The sequence below is a fragment of the Lathamus discolor genome, chromosome 3 (assembly GCF_037157495.1).
Source record: "Lathamus discolor isolate bLatDis1 chromosome 3, bLatDis1.hap1, whole genome shotgun sequence".
Taxonomy (NCBI): Eukaryota; Metazoa; Chordata; class Aves; order Psittaciformes; family Psittacidae; genus Lathamus; species Lathamus discolor.
This window is the reverse complement of record NC_088886.1, coordinates 147,889,521-147,906,563: the sequence shown is the minus strand read 5'-3', so window position 1 is coordinate 147,906,563 and position 17,043 is coordinate 147,889,521.

Genomic DNA, 17,043 nt, shown 5'->3' with positions numbered 1-17,043 from the left:
TTTCCTCAGTTTCACTCACAAAGAACTTTAAGAACAAACTTAACTTTTCTAAACAAAAATAATTTCATCATTTTGTGTGGCATTAACACCCTGCTATTTCTATATGTTATCTATATTTTTCTTGTTGACATTCAACCAATTCAGAGCTAAAAATCCATCCTGCACTTTTTCTGGGGTCGTAAATCATAAAAAGGTTATATTTTATGAAAGCTGAAGCTGAGAAGTAAACAGCATATTTGTATCAAAAGAGTTTCATCTATTAAGCAGCAATGACAGGGCCCTCTGGGCCAAAATCTAGTTTTCTTACTTAAAAAGCTTAGTTCCTTTGTAGACTCCTGCAGGGACCTATAACAGTTGGAATTGGGTTTTTTATGCCTTTGAGGCCTCCAAATGAATGTTACAGTTTTCCATTATTTTCTTTTTTCTTTTGAGAGAACGAGGCTACCTGCTTATTGCCTAAAACCTACACCCTGTGATTGTTCTGTTGTAAAATCTGTCTTCCAGCTGGTAGCCTCACATGTGATCAGGCATCCTTAGTGTTGCCTTTCCATTTCACCTGATGCAAGGTAAAATACACGAGACAAGAACTGCAGCCTGCAATTGTGTCTGTTCAAGATTTCATGCTAAACTTCATGCGCTTCCAAGATTTCTGATATTACCTTTGAAGAGCAGGAGCCTGCAAAGATGTACATATGTCCAGTCTGTACCCTGCAAATATGTACATATGTCCACTCTATACCCTGCAAATATGCATGTTTTGATTGAGGTACTCACATGTCAGTGGTTGCAAAGGAAGCACGAGTGCCTGGGAGCTAGTAACTCAGATGGGATGATTCCCTTTCCATTCTCTGCAACCTTCTCTGTGACCTTACCTTGGAGGCAGATGCTCGGTCATTTCCCTCCAGCTACTGAGAGCTGGGCACCTCAGTACCTTGGAGGTTTTATATCTCTGTCTCCCACTTTTAAGATGATACCTCCTCATTGCATCTGAAGCTGTGAGGACAAACATATTAGGTCTGAGTGGTACCGTTATACCATGGTGTTGGGAGTCACCAAAGTAAAGCCAGCAGTTTCTGAAGGATTGGTCAGAGTATAAAACATTAAACACATGTGAATCAGTCTTTGGGGATCAGGACCCAAATGCGTTAACTTTTGCCATTCTCACCTAGCAAACAGCCTCTATTCATACCAGGGCATATTCCTCCCAGGTACAACCCAACCAATCTCAAATCACACCAAGGCTGAATTTGGGTCTGCACCCACTGTGATCTGATATACCAGATCCCCACCACGATCTGATTTACCAGATCCCCACCACGGCTGACTGTGCATGTGGAATGAAGATATCAGTCTGCATCTTTCTTCTCATTAAAATGTTGCTATTAGCCCACCTTCAGCTATTAGAAGATGATAGACCTGACCCTTTTTGAATGGTGTAATTTCCAGCTGTGAATATCTATATCTTACACTCTGATTACATCACAAGCACGAGCTCAGAGTCAGCAAATTCACCACCTCTAAACTAGTAGAATAATCACTAACAATTAACAAAATGATATATCCAAGTCACAGTAATCTTTTTAGCCACTTTGAACATATATTTGTTCTTTTGATGTCCTGTGTGAATAGGAGTGCTTTATCTGACTGATGATGGGCTAAACAATGGTTCAGAGTTGTAATATGGAACTCAATTTGCTGGAACTATCATCTGAAAGGCCTGGACAATTTATTGAACACTGCAGATGAAAGAAAGGGGAAAAAAAATTTAAAAACTGACCACTTCTAAAATGAAGAAAATAGAGCAGTAAAGGGTATTGTAATATACTTTAATCTTCCTTAATGTAGAAAAATATGAAATGCCATTAAAGCCTCCTTTGAAATGGATGTGTCCGCATGGCTTGAGCACCAAAATCTAGTTAATGAATCTATTGTTAAAGCAAATAAACAGGAAAGCAGCAGAGAAGGAGTGATCTCTGCTTTATACCGACTAATTCAGAAGATGAAAGCAGAGAAAAATTAAAGTTAAATTCATATAAATATTACAGCCAAGGAGAATAGTTGCAGGTGATAAAAAAACGGGGAGGGGGAAAGAGAGAGAGAAAAGGGAAAGCATGAATTTTCATTCAATTCACAAGTCACAACCAGGAGACATTTTTTGTATAAGAGCAAAGTCAGGCAAGATGAAAGCTTTTCAAGGGGCACAATAATTAACATTTTAAAACGTTTTAGCAATAAAATAATGATTCCACAATAACAGCAATTTAATCATTTTATTTGAGAAATTAAAGTGATTGCTACTGTTCATTTGTAAGAAGTGGCATTTACTGCAATTGCAAGAAGTTATCAAATCATGTTTCCATTTTAATAGTTGGGGGGTTTAATACGTAGTCAGTGTTCAGATGGAGAAGAGACTTTGCCATCATTTGTCTGCCTAAATGATCGTGCTTGATGCTGCACTTTTTTATGCACATGCCCATGTTTATGGTATTAATAAATACTGCTAACAAATGTCAGGAAAGAACAAGGCAGAGCGGGGTGATGGCACTCTGGGCAGAGAGGAAGTACCCTTGGTATCAGCAGCCTTTAGCAGCAGAGCAGAGATTTCATCCAGAAGTCACACAGGTATTGAGATACAGACACAGGGCTGGCCAGGCTTCCACCATGAGACACCAGTAATGGTAAGGGAGCTAGAGCACCTCCTACATGAAGAAAGCTGGGGCTGTTCAGCCTGGAGAAGAGAAGGCTGCATGGAGACCTCAGAGCAGATTCCAGTATCTGAAGGGGCCTACAAGGATGCCAAACAGGAAGAATTCAGCAAGGGCTGTAGTGATAGGACAATGGGTGATGGATTCAGACTGAAACAGGGAAGATTCAGGTTAGATATAAGGAAGAAGTTCTTTACTGTTAGTGTGCTGAGGCACTGGAACAGGCTGCCCAAGGAAGCCGTGAATGTTCCATCCCTGGCAGTGCTCAAGGCCAGGTTGGACACACGGGCTTGGAGCAAGCTGCTCCAGTGGAAGGTGTCCCTGCCCATGACAGGGGGTTGGAACTGGGTGAGCTTTAAGGTCCTAGGTGATTTTTAAAGATCTCTTCCGACCCAAACCATCGTATGAGTCTATAATTTATGTCCCTTGTAAGCCTCTGAGGATGCTTCCAGAAATCTGAAATGGTCCAGCTGATCTCACCACCACAGCATCTCAAGCCAACATCCTTCTGAGCAGAGGGGATGAAGACCCAACACTTTTCTTCTCCCTACCCAGGATGGGGAAGGTGGAGGATGACTGTGCTCATGTGCATGATCAAGGCATCTGGACTTGGCTGGGAGCATCTTGGGGGGGATCTGGCTTTTCGCTGTCTCCTTTGGGTCCTGAATGGCAAAACACACTGTCTCCACGTGAGAAGCATCTCATCTCACAGGGCTGGAAAGCAATGAGCAGGAAAAGAGTGAGTCCCAGCCCTGCTGAGGTCAGTGGAAAGATTTGCATCAATTCCAGTGGGTGCAAACACAGACTCTTTGTATGTAGAAAAAACTATATACACGTGTATATATATATATACACACACAAAAATCTTTCATGTAACTAACACAAAGCATGCACGATGGGCTCAGCTCCACTTCAACTTAGGTCCATGGGAGAGCAGCAGGGTTCTAACTCTACATGTCTTTTGCAATAATTAAATCATGGCATAGATAAAGTGAGCAAACCACATATCATCTCAACCAGACTATCCATATAATTGTCAAAATCTAATTTAAATGACAGATCCACTGCAGCATACATTTTGTGTACATCTAATGAATTTGTATTTCCAGCCCATATATTTTAACTTTCTGATCGCATTAGTTCTTTGGTTGAGTGTCCACACACCAAATAAACATCTCTAAGATAATGATAATGCATCACTCTGTTTTCTATATCTGTCCAAATCAGAACCTTAGACTTTATGAGGCTCTTGCGACTGACAGTGGCATGTTGCTCTTCCTCCCCCCAAAAACAAACGTGCATTGCTCAGAATTGGGCTATTTCACTTTTCCTTTTAAAACTGCGAGCTTTAACTCTCCGAGGTGGGAGTTGTGTAGGAAGAAGCTGCCAGGTAACAGATGTATCTGTTAAAGTTGCTGCTTGAGTGTGGACAATAATAGGATTTCCAGAAATGAACTGCTATTTTGTGAGGCACTAACACAGAAACGTACAATGGGAAATGAGAGCTTGAACTTTGCTTCTCCCTGAGAATGGAACCGTCTGTTTCAAAGAAGAAAAAATATAAAGATTTGAAAACAAGCCGTTTTCCATTGTTTATCCTTTAATGTCTGTTTAAGAATCACTTTTTGCTTTGTTCTGGCAGCAAGAAGGCCAAAATTTTATAGGACAAAATCAACCTGAAAGTTCTCCATATCTGTGTCTCTATCTGTATCCATCCATCTGTATCCGTCTTTCTGCCTCTCTTTGCTTGTGACAGCACAGGGGAACACAGCGATGCTGTATGAGCAATATTTCCTTTGATAGGGTTGCACCAAGGAAATTGTCATTTCTATCCGGCCACTGGGACATAGCTTCATAGTTTTTTAAGAGGGTCAAAAAAAATTGTGCTATGCCTTAACTAAAATAAATAGATGAATAAATAAGCAAAACCATATTCATTAAAAGCAACAGCTTGATGAAATCTAAAGCTTAGGTCAACTGTTTGATCGTGAAGGCTTTACAAAAGCCTAAGAGAACTGTTGATGCTGCTCCTGACCTTCACCAGTCCATGCAGACCTCCAGTGGACTCTTACCTCACCCTTAAACACAACCTTAAGCCAGGACTAATTGAAAAGAATTAATTTATCCTTCCTTTACTGACCTTTTAAATCTGTCTTTCTGTGTGCTGAAAGACTTTTAGTCTGTGAAACTGATGATTTTGAGATCTTTAGCCTTCCTTTCTCTCTGTGTTTTAAAGAAATAAGTGATCTGGTTGCACCATTTCAAATGCAAATGCATATAAAAATTACAAATACATCACAGCGTGGTACAGCAAGAAACATTTACAGTAAAATCACACAAGCAAATGTACTCCCTAGTGAAAGGAAACCATTAACAAACACAGCTTTATTCAACAGCCAAGTCAAGATGTTTGCTGTCCTGTTGTGCTTTTCTGGGGGTCAGGCTCCCCATGCCCACCGCACCCCCGTGTTCCCTGCTGAGCTCTGCTCCCTGGCTGTCAGCCTAGCAGCTGTGGGTTAAAACCCATCAGCTTCAGCCCAACTTACAAACCCACACACCCAGCATACGGCTTATTAAATCACAGCGGCAGCAGCAAGTGCGGGGATCGGGTCCCTAATTCCTTTCTCTCGCTTTTCCTTGCAAAGTGCTGCCACTTTGATGAGTGACATTTCCTATGGCAGCCTTCTTATTACACATTTAGCACCTATTCCCTGCTTGGCCGATAAGCTGTTTGCAGCCCAGCACTTGCCTAATTTTTTTCCTGTTAGCTTTCTAATTCTCCTCTTCACCCCAATTCAGTTGCAAAATTCAATTAAGGCTGGTTAAAAACTGCAAGTGCAACTGAGCAGCACCTGGCACGAGGGCAGGCTGCGGAGTCTGTTAACACAAGCAGCAAACCTAAAGAGCTGTTCCAATATCCCCATTTGCTCCTTGGGTTTAGGTTGTTTGGCTTGGGATTTTTGCAGTTATCTTGACCTCTTTATGATCTTACCATGGCTGCATGAGACAGCCAGATGTCCCCAGGCCATGTCAACAACCTTTTACTTCTCTAATATATATATATAAATGTGTACGTACATACATGTTTAAAACTTAAACTTCACTTTTTGCTATGCCTCGTGCTGGGTTCTGGCTTGAATCACTAGTTTCAGCAGTGATAACACCACTGGGGATCAGCAGTGGGATGCTCAAGAATGGGCAAAACTCTTCAAGTTGAAGGAGGTGGGAGCTCCCATAACTCTCCTGGAGCAGGGAAGTTAGATCACTTTGGGCTTTTAGAAGCACTATCTTTTAAATAAGATTGCAAGATGGTGAATAAAGTGCAGCCTGAAACAAAAGCCTGAGTGATCCTTGGCAGATTACTTTGGGAAAAGTACGGTCCATTTCAGAAGAATCAAAGCAAAGGAAAACATTGACTACAATTCAGAGGCCTAATGTATTATTATGGCTTTTTATGGATTTTATATATAATTTCCTGTAAAGTTAAGAGGTTGAAGTGATCTCTTACATTCGGCTACATTATCAGCATAGCACCAAACAATTTTCTACATCTTATTATGTTCACAGTTGACATACTATTAGAGAAATGTGCAGCTGTCTTACTCTGCTATTCATTTCCTCATTACTATTTTATAAATATATGATTAACAGTTATTGCAGCTGCCTAATTCACATTTATTGCAAATGCAACCCCACAAATGAATGTTCAAAGCAAAGAGATGTGGTTTTAGACTAATTTAAATTTTACAGTTCCATTTACCCTGCTTTTTAATTTACTGTATAATGACCCTATTAGAATAAAACACATCTGGAAGTTCTTTGGGGAACATTTAATTTTCTGTGGCTTCAGTACTAACAGAACTTGTACCATAAAGGCCACAGATGCTTTGAACACTGTACAAATTTTCACATTTTATGCCAAGATGCTGGTTAATTGTACAGATGAGACAATCACAGTGAGGCAAAAGATAAAGTTCTCTCTACCTTGAAAGCAAATGAAAGAAACTCACCCTTAGAAAACTGCTTTTTGGTAATGGCCATATTTTATCCTCATCTCTAGAAAGGGGAAATTTGAGTCGGAACATAAAATTGACCCAAAATTTTCATATCAAAACCAAACAGCATTTTTCAAAGTCCTGTGACTTCTGCTTAGTCTTAACACTCTTGTAAGTAAAGGGAAAATGCTCTCTCACATGGCTTTCCCATCTTCATTGCCAGCCCCTAAGCTTCTCATCATCACTATTAAGTGAAATAGTAAATCAATGAGCCCAGAGAAGGCTTTGGAGGTCAGTGGGAGATTCCATAAACATCCCATATTTACAGTCTGTGGCAGGGATACAGATGCTGCGAGTCCCAGCCTGCCGTATTAGCAGAATCATCCTGAGAATTTGAAATTGATTTGAATATTAAATACAGATCACTGCAGCAGAGCTCTTTTACAAGAAAGGATGTGAATCCATTCTCATTGATTAGTTAATTTATGTTCTACAACTAATCGAAACACAAATCTCATTAGCCACAGGTCAGTAGACTTGAGGAGGGGGAGAGAAGAAAATCATTTGGATAGCCCAGTTAGCTGTAAAGATATAATTATAAGCCAAACTGTTTTAAAGCCAGTGCCTTGATCAGCGTGTGCAACGGGCTGTCAGCAAGCCATTGTGTGACTTCTCCTCAACAGTGTGGGGCTTAAATCTGTTTGTAAGATGGTTGCAGGCACTGGGCTATTACAGTGGAAGCAACAGCATCGGCTCGTTCAGAGGTGAGGCAAAACAATACAAACCCCAGAATATTCACACAGCAGCTTCAGGAATCATCAGCAACATTCATTAATTGCAAACTACTCCGTATCTGAAACAACTAAAGCACACGTTATAGCCTCATCCCTTTTGCCTGAATATATTCCAGCTACCCCCCATAAAACACTAGATAGCAGCAGCATTGAAATACAGCAAGATCGGAGATGTATTGTCTGATTTCTTGTGACTATTCTGTATTATTTCTACACCTATAAGCAACAGCATTTACCAAATGTATTTTCAGATAAATAACTGCAATGATTTCCAGCTTGGAGGTGTATAAAATACAGAAGCATACGTGCTAGAAACATTTTCAGTTCATTGCTGAATACTGTTTGATGAATTAGAATTTGACAACTATATTCTCATACAAATTATTTGCTAATTAAATGAAAATTTTCCATGTGTTATGTAGGTTTTGTCCATTTACACTAGAAGTAATGGGAGTCATTTCATTAAAAGCTCATATGTTGTACTACAATTTTACCCTGAAGTCTTTTAGCAACAAAGTTTCAAAATCAAATTGTTATTCCAGGCAGATCTTTCTGTATTTCCGCAGTACCTTACATTCTGTAATTGCTTTATACTGTATTAAACACATAAAATAATATTCAGGAGGTAGTAGTAATAAGAATAACGAATCCTTTGGAGCTGCAGAGCTCTATATAGACACAATCCATCCCTGGCGGTGTTCAAGGCCAGGTTGGATGAAGCCTTGTGTTGGATGGTTTAGTGAGAGGTGTCCCTGTCCATGGCAGGGGGGTTGGAACTAGATGATCTTGAGGTTCCTTCCAACCCTAACCATTCTATGATTCTATGATTCTATGAAAATCAGGAGAGACGCAAATAGCAAGAGGTACCCCTCTTTTGCAGCCAAGGAAACACGGGCACAGCCAGGTAAGAGGTGTGCCCAGGGGTATGTAACTGCTCAGTGGCCAAGCTCAGCTCAACACAGGAGCCCTTCTTTTCCTGAGACTTGAGAAGAAGGCAGAAGGCCAGAGCAGGGGTGATGGTATTGTGCATTGTGATTGTCATCTCCACCAATGCATCCAGAACACTGGTGATGCTCTCCAGGATGTGCCTCCTTTCCACAGCAGAGATCAGCTGTCCTCTGCAACTGAGGTTCCATGTCTACAGGGCCTGGAGAAGCAGTGTTGAGGTTCATTTGGGGAGGAGGTAAAACATCCTCATTAATCATTAATTAATGGAGGCTTTCCATGTGAAGTGAAAGGGACACCATTGCAGTAACACAGGCAACATAATTAGTTCTCAACAAACACTGTTGTGTTGGTTAACTGTGTGGGCTTCTATGTGTTTATTTCACTCTGTGTTGTTTAGTTTGGGTTTTTTTAAGAGAGAATCTATGTTGCAAGGATCAAAGCAGCCTGTTTGCATCGCAGCACTCTGCTGTTTCTGGTTGTTTCAGTGAGAAAAATGGGAAATGTTGCTTCAGGAGCTTCAGGTTTCTCCAGTGAACACCAAGCTTTGATGCCTCCTCAAAGCAGCAGCACAAGGATTTAGTAGAGGTCATGCCAATCCGAAATCTCTCTGCTTTAGTATCAGTCAGAGCAAAAGACCAGAAACTAGGAGGTTCTTGTATTTTATTCTCAACAAATTCAGTGACTCATAGTATAACCTTTGGGAAGTCACTTGACCTCTTTGGCATCCATTAACCCACATGAAATCTCAGTAAATGGTTGGACCTTGCTGAAAAGCAGATACTTAAAACTGAATTTTCTTGGGTAAATAAATGAGAAAAACAACCAACAAAGAAAGGCACTGTTCAAAACTCATCCCGTGACCCCATTATTCATGGATCATTAGTGTAATAGGCCACATGGGATCCATAAAAGGCATTATTGCCTTTTATGTCATTGCGTATTTAGAGAGTGATAATCCATATATTATTGAAACAATATAGACTCTAACAACTCCTTCCAACCTATTTGATGAGATCCTGAGATTTCAAAAACAATAACCAATGAACATACCATATATCTGCATATGACTTATGAAGTAATAGTAACTACAGCGCATTTACAAAGAAAACTCCTTTTAATCTCTGGACTGAAAGCATCTAGTTCACATTATGGTAAGTAGTTGGCAAATGATCATTTTATTAAGTTAAAGGCATTCATTAGTGCTGCTTTGAAAAGGCTATGAACCCTACTCTTCCCTGCAGAGAAGTATTAATGCGTTAGATGGCTGAAAATACTGATAATCAAATGAAGTGCAAACAAAAAAAAGCTGGATCTAACAGCAAATATGCAACTGTTTTCCTTTTAGTTCAAACATCATTATTCTCTGTTCTATAGTTCTCTTTTTTTTTTTTTTTTTGCCTTTTCTGCAACATATGGAGACAGTTACTTTACTCCATATCTCTCTCAAAAAGGCATAGGCAGCTACTGTTCTGAAATTAGTTCTAATAATAGTTACACAGGAACAAAACCAAAATGCATTTGAAACAGAAATGTGTTAGTACTGTACAAGGTGCCGTCACTGTCTTGTGTCTTGACATCTTATTTGTTTTCTTCATTCCACACCCTCAAAGTAATTCAGTAGGAACTCGGTCCATAAATACAGCTAAGATTCTGCACCAAATAAATTAAGGACTACCCTAAAAACGTACAAAGACATACAAAATCTCTTCCCTCCACTACAGCCATCAGCAGTGACTTAGGATATCCGCATACCACCAATTGCATCCTCCTAGGCTCCAGCTAGCAGGTCAAGAGACAACTGTCCCTGGTTACTTGCCACAGCCACCACCCAACATATTGTCAAGCTGCCTTGCTTCTGTGATTACTCCTGACCCAGTTCAGTCACTGTAAGTGAACTAGCAAAGATTTGCTACTTAAACTGCTCCAGCTGACCCAGCTCACATAGACCAACAGTGGGTAAGAAAACAAGCACCTGAAGTGTTCAGCCAGCAGCTTGGAGGACAAATCTACTTCCAAAGATAACAGCTTGGGAGATGGCCACAACCTTTTCCATCAGAGACATGCAGGTAGTCCCTAAATGGAACAGTTATCCTAATTTTAAGGCTGTCATATGTTGTTGGAGCTAGGAGCAAGCTCTTGATCCTAATCTACAAAAACAGGGTTAATATGAAACAAAACATCTCAGTACAGCCAAGGAGGACAGAGAAGGCCACAAGCTCATAAAGACAGGTAAATTCAAGATACCCTAAATTCTAATAGGCAGCATCCCTGCTCATAGATGCAACAGGTATGTGCCTCATCTTGCACCCATTCTAACAAATGCTCTGTAGAAGCAATAGGCTTCTATATCTTCCCCCAACTTCTCAGGTAGTCAGGCTTTGAATTTATAAAGAAAGAAGATTTTGTGAACCTATCTTTATTACTCTGTGATTAGGCTCCTATTACCTGGAAGGGGGCAGAAACATGAATATAAAAAGACCATAATCATCCTGCTTATAAAACACAGTCTCACTCTGGGAAACTTTGAAAAAAATACATAGTGTTTTCTCAAAACACCCATTAAACTGTTACAGGCCTTTTCTGCCTTTCTCCCCATCACAGCTGATTACTCAGGGTGCACATCGCTAAGTGTAAACACCAGCTTTCTTCTTTTATAACCAGTCATCTCCCTCCTTTTCTTGTCTGAGTCTCTCCCCGATGCCAGAATCCAGTATATGTGGGATTGCAACTGCTTCCATGGCGATGAAGACCACAAATAAATAAATAAAGCAGCATCCCCAACTTGACAGTGAGAAATTCAAAGCTGTAAGTTTCTAAGGAAAGGAAACTGCAGTGAGGCAGAAAGAAGCCGGAGCTGTGATTTTTATCAAAATGCATTCTGTTCTGCCATTTTAAATTATTAGCTGCTTTCTCTGCAACTGATGCAGTTCTTTTGCTGATCCTGAGTCTCTCATCTGCTCATTTGTTGCAAAAAATCTGGATCATTACATGAACTAAATATTACATGACTATACTGAGTATATTTTTCCATGCTGGCTCTCTAAGGTGTAATCAGTCAAGTCATGATTCTGGGGATTAAAGAAGGAACACATAGAAGGCCTCAGGTCTTATTACTCATAAATCTGTTTCTAAACTGGGATTAATAAACAAAGTCCAAGTTTAATTTGCATGATCCTATAGAGTAATAGCACTGTTTTGCTTTATCATTGCATCTTCTTGAATAACGGCATACACAAAGAACAGTTTGTAGTCTCTGGGCTGTCAATCTAGCATCTTTCACAGGCACTATCAGGGTTTAAGACTCTAAAACTGCAATGATGCATGCTGGCCAGCAATATGCTCCCTTAATTTTTAACTGAAAAGAGAAGATATATGCCAAGCAGTAATACATCCTGCTCAGATTCTTTTTCCTAATTTGATCTCTACTAGTTATAAAACAGTCTGAGTTTTCCTCAAGGCACAAGTAGCCATATGAATATTATAGGCACTCTGTCTGGTTTATTGGAAGAATTTACTCACAGCTGCAGTCACATTGAGACGTCAGCTAGGATATGCAGGCGGGCAGGTTAAATGTTAATTTCCTTTCTACTGTACCATTTTCTAACCTCCGTCCATGAATCAAAGTGAGTAAAAGGTTCTCCACTTAGAGATATAAAACAAATTGAACAAATCATGTTACTTAACTGAGGAAGGACCAGTTTGTTCGCTGATTTTTTGTTTGGTTTCAGATGTCTCTTTTTAATTAATATGAATCTGCAAACATGGTTTTTAATTTTAGGTCATTATGTCCCCTATATTCCAGGCAGGTATTTCAAAGCAACGCAGCCCCACAAGTGCTCACGTATCTTAAACTAAAGAGAAAAATCCTTGGTTGTGGCTGTTTAATTTCATTAAAGCCAACAGCCTCGTAATCTGCTCTTCCACACGTGTTAAGTCAGGAGCAGCTCCGCTGAACCCAAGTTTAGCACTGGGAGGAATATAAAACCAGGCCCCATGGGGCTTGAAAGCTGAAACAGCCACTGCAATACGTCTAAATGAATTTAAAACCAGAAGCCAGGGGATTAGAGTACAATGTGGTTATCAGGATATGAAAAACAGCCATTAAATTCCCAGTTCTTTTAGATGGATCATGAATCATAGTCATCAGTAGCAACAAGTTCCTTAAGCTGACAATCTGCTATTTAAAGAGTACAAGAAGAGAAGGAATTTAAGCTTGAGCCAAGCTGAGGTACATTTCTCTTTCTATGGCAGCACTGACAGCATGAAGAGGAAATGTTTAATACTAATGGGGACTTGTAAATTTTTTACTTAGAGGATATTTTGGTAAGTATCTAAAAATTGTCTGAGTTTATTCCTACACTGAAGCAGCAAACTTTCCACGGTAGTCTCTAAGCATGCGTGTAGAGATGATACAAAGATATAGGTTTTGGAAAGACAAATGTGATTACAGATTTTGATCTTGCAGCTGAAACTGTTATCCTGGAGTGTTAATTCCCTTGTCAGTATAACATTAATAAGATATCTGTGTAACAGCAAATACGCTTTCACCTGTGGTGCCGGTGAGTCCATCTCCGTTCTACGCATTAGCTCTTCTTCTGGAAACTTAACTCCTGAATTACTCATTCCTTTTCTTTGCTCAGTTCCTTTCTCAATAGTTTACCCTATTGCATATTCTCATGAAACTTAGGGGAAGTTTAGATTGGATCTAAGGAGGAAATTCTTTCCTGTTAGGGTGGTGAGGCACTGGAATGGGTTGCCCAGGGAGGTTGTGAATGCTTCATCCCCGGCAGTGTTCAAGGCCAGGCTGGACAAAGCCTTGAGTAGAATGGTATAGGGTGAGGTCCTTTCCAACCCTAACTATTCTATGATTCTATGATGTCTCTCCCTCCCCACATTCTCTTTCTGAGCTGAATATTGATGTGCACAGATACAGCTGCTTTTTAGTTTGCTCTGAAAGCCCTTCTAGCAAAGACTCTTGGCTTTATTCCCATTTACCAGAAGACTACATGTCAAGCTTATGAAGACAGGCTGAGAAAGTTGGGGCGGTTCAGCCTGAAGAAGAGAAGGCTGCGTGGAGACCTCAGAGCAGCCTTCCAGTACCTGAAGGGGGCCTACATGGATGCTGGGGATGGACTCTTCATTAGGGACTGTAGTGACAGGACAAGGGATAATGGGTTAAAACTTAAACAGGGGAAGTTTAGATTGGATATAAGGAGGAAGTTGTTTACTGTAAGGGTGGTGAGGCACTGGAATGGGTTGCCCAGGGAAGTTGTGAATGCTCCATGCCTGGCGGTGTTCAAGACCAGGTTGGACCTTGAGTGACATGATCTAGTGTGAGGTGCCACTGCCCATGGCAGGGGGGTTGGAACGGGATGATCTTGAGGTCCTTTCCAACCCTAACTATTCTATGATTCTAAGCTTACATGGATATTTATATTTAGCCTCTAGAAGAACTGTGAAGAACTTCCTTTATCTCTCTTTTATCCCTCTTATTTTACTCCCCTTTCTTGGAACAAGATAGAGTGAAAAAGTTGAAAACAGTGATTTTTCCTTCTAAAATTAAACTTGAAAAATAAAAGTTATAAAGAAAACCCTCGTCTAAACACTCTTACAGAGAAAATGTTTCACTTTAATATAAAAACATCTACTCACGAGTGTTATCAGGCTGGATTTCATTTCTTCTTTTATTTCCACAAAACTGCTTCTGAGAGGTTTCTTATTGCTATTCATCCCAACTGGAGCAAGATTAACTTATGGCTGAGGAACAGTCACAATTTCCTTTTGAAACTGTGTAGATCTGTGCGCATGAGGCCTTCAGTGACATGGTTTAGTGGTGGACTTGGCAGTCCTGGGGTAAAGGTTGGACTTGATGATCTTAAGGGTCTTTTCCAACATAGTTGATTCTATGATCTGGAAGAGAAATAGGGCAGCAGAGTAATCAAACCTACATAGGGTTACACTGCTGCTCCTGTGTTTCTTCCTGCCCTGCCCAGGAACCGGGGGAGAGGAGATCATCACAAATGAAGGTGACCAAGGCCCCACCACTCTTGATTCTAAAGCATACACTAAAGTCTGTGCTCGGGTAAATCTTGTTCTGATATCAGTATAACATTGTACATTTCTTCTACTTATGGTGTTAAATGTTGACCTAAGGCAAAAATGTAGGCGAGGGCATAATTTATTAAAAAATCAATACCATATTCCCCAGTAATGGCACAAACACTACAGCTTATAATAGCTTTACTGTAGTACAGTGGGCTTTTTATCATTACTTTCCAATATGATAACGCTTGTTCTAAGGTCAACAGACATCACATGATCAGGTAAACATTTTGATAAGGGTGAAATGCCAAAGCAGGTGCAGTGTTAGGCTGGTGCATGTCGGGCTGAACTCACTGCAAGATGGGTGGACGCACACACAATAAGTCTTGTAACTGAAAATATGCTGTAGATTCCTGCTTTCTGTCCTTATAAGCATTATACCATGTGGTTCTTTGATTGCTTTCTAAAGGTTTTTCTGCAAAACATCTCCTGCCAGGTCTATATCCCAGCCCTTTTCTATGTCAAAGCATCTCCAGCTATCTGTCAAGCACACACCAGCACGCAGTACGTAGTCCTGTATTCCCAGAACATGGATTGTAAAGGGTTTATTGGAAAATTAATTCCTTTCTTCTCCTGCTTGTCTCATTAGTTGCTAGGTTATCTAACCTATATGATGTAAAACTATAAACAGCTGCAAAGGCACTTTGTGTATGCAGTTGGAGCAATGAAGAATGTCCTCAATGAGATTACACTAACTTTATATAACTTATTAAAATGAATATCAAACTTTGTTTTGCTTCATTCAATTTTTGATGTTAATTAAGTAAGCACAAGCATAAGAAAGGAAATTGGATTTGCTACTTAAGGAACTTCCAATAAAGCCATGGATGTTAGTGAAATGAGTTTCTAATAAACATTAATAAGTGTCTATATAACAAGCAGTGCTTGTCTTTTAAGAACATTGGATTTTTCTCACAGGATATGGACAGCAATAAAATACATTTGCAAATATGAAGATATATTGCAGGCACATCTTTCACTACCAGCTTTAACAAGGCTCAGCTCCCAGCTTTCTGATTTCATGACCTTGGGAACAATCATGAAAACCAAGAATTTTTAAAAAAAATACATTTTAAAATTCATACCAATGTAATTTGGGAACAGCACTGGCGAGATGGGAACTTTAGACAAGATTTTTACAGTGAATAATGCTTTTCTTTGTCCCTTTCAGACAAATCTAATGTTGCCGCTACATTTGACATCAATCACCCAGTCACGAGCAGCCACATCCTTGCTCAGCCTAATGACAAGGAAGGTGCATGGGTAGACAGTACAGCTGTGCATATGGAAACGCAAAGACAGCCAATGCTTTTGTTTTACCTTTACTGCTGCAGCCAGAGCAGAGCTATTAGAGCCAAAGAGAAGGGGAACATCTCTCTCCCACTTATGCTCATTTATTGTTCCTAAAATTAGTTTTTTTCTGGGAAATTCATAACTAGGCAAGAGACTATTGCAGACTTACAAAATAAGCTTTGGAGCAGTCTCTGTGCCTGCTGCCCCTGCATCCAGCAGCTGGAATTGGTGACAGATGCCGAAGGAGAATTGTTGATCAAGGTGGTGACGTTTTTGCATCATCTTTTGAGCATAAACTGCTACCTTTTAAACACCGAGGCACTGGAGGGTGCTGAGGGTGCCACACATGATGGTTAAAGCCATAAATCTGGTGCAGAGCTGGTTGAAAAGAAATGAGACCTTTTTCATCAAAACAGGAAAAAACCCCTTAAAAACTCTTCTTTTCATCCACATTTTCAACTGGAAAACTTAGCTTTTCAAAATATGTCTTCATATGAAACTGCTTCCCATCTAGAAATGCTATTTCTTGTATCATCCTAAGTTACAAGGGATTATGCTGTTATGTTCCCTGCCAGCCCACAAAATAAACCATTGCATTTGAATACCATGCCTAAAACTGTTCTCTCCTTCAAGCTGCCTTTGCCTTCTCCCCAGTGGATCTGCCAGGGAGACCAAACTTTCCCAAACTCCAGAGATTTTGTTGTCTATGTGGGGTGAGGAGTTGGCTTTCTATACACTGCCACTACTGCACAATCACCAAACCAAAGTTAACAGCACTTGCACCATTTTCTGCCCATACAACAAATCTTTTAGGTTATTCCTTGCCTCACTGCTCAAACCTGCTCAGAGGAGAGCTGCACACATTTATTTTGGATTACATCTGGCTTTATAGGTGATTTTGCCCATTCAGAGGTTTAAAACCACGATGCCCAAAGCTTGTTCGCTGGGGGGATGACTGATAAAATTCAGTGATCCTCTGATCAGAACTTTTAGCAAAGCAGAATTCTAGGCTGCAATTACAAGTCCAACAAACGTATCCTGATTTTCATTACCCACTATATAACATCAGTCGAGATAATTCTGGCCCGGGCTGGCCTCAAAGTCACTAACTTCAAATATGTGAATTTGTTTGCCCATAATTAATATGATGTATCTCAGCTGATTCAAAATAATAACTGCATCCCTTCCTGGTAATGAAAAGTGATT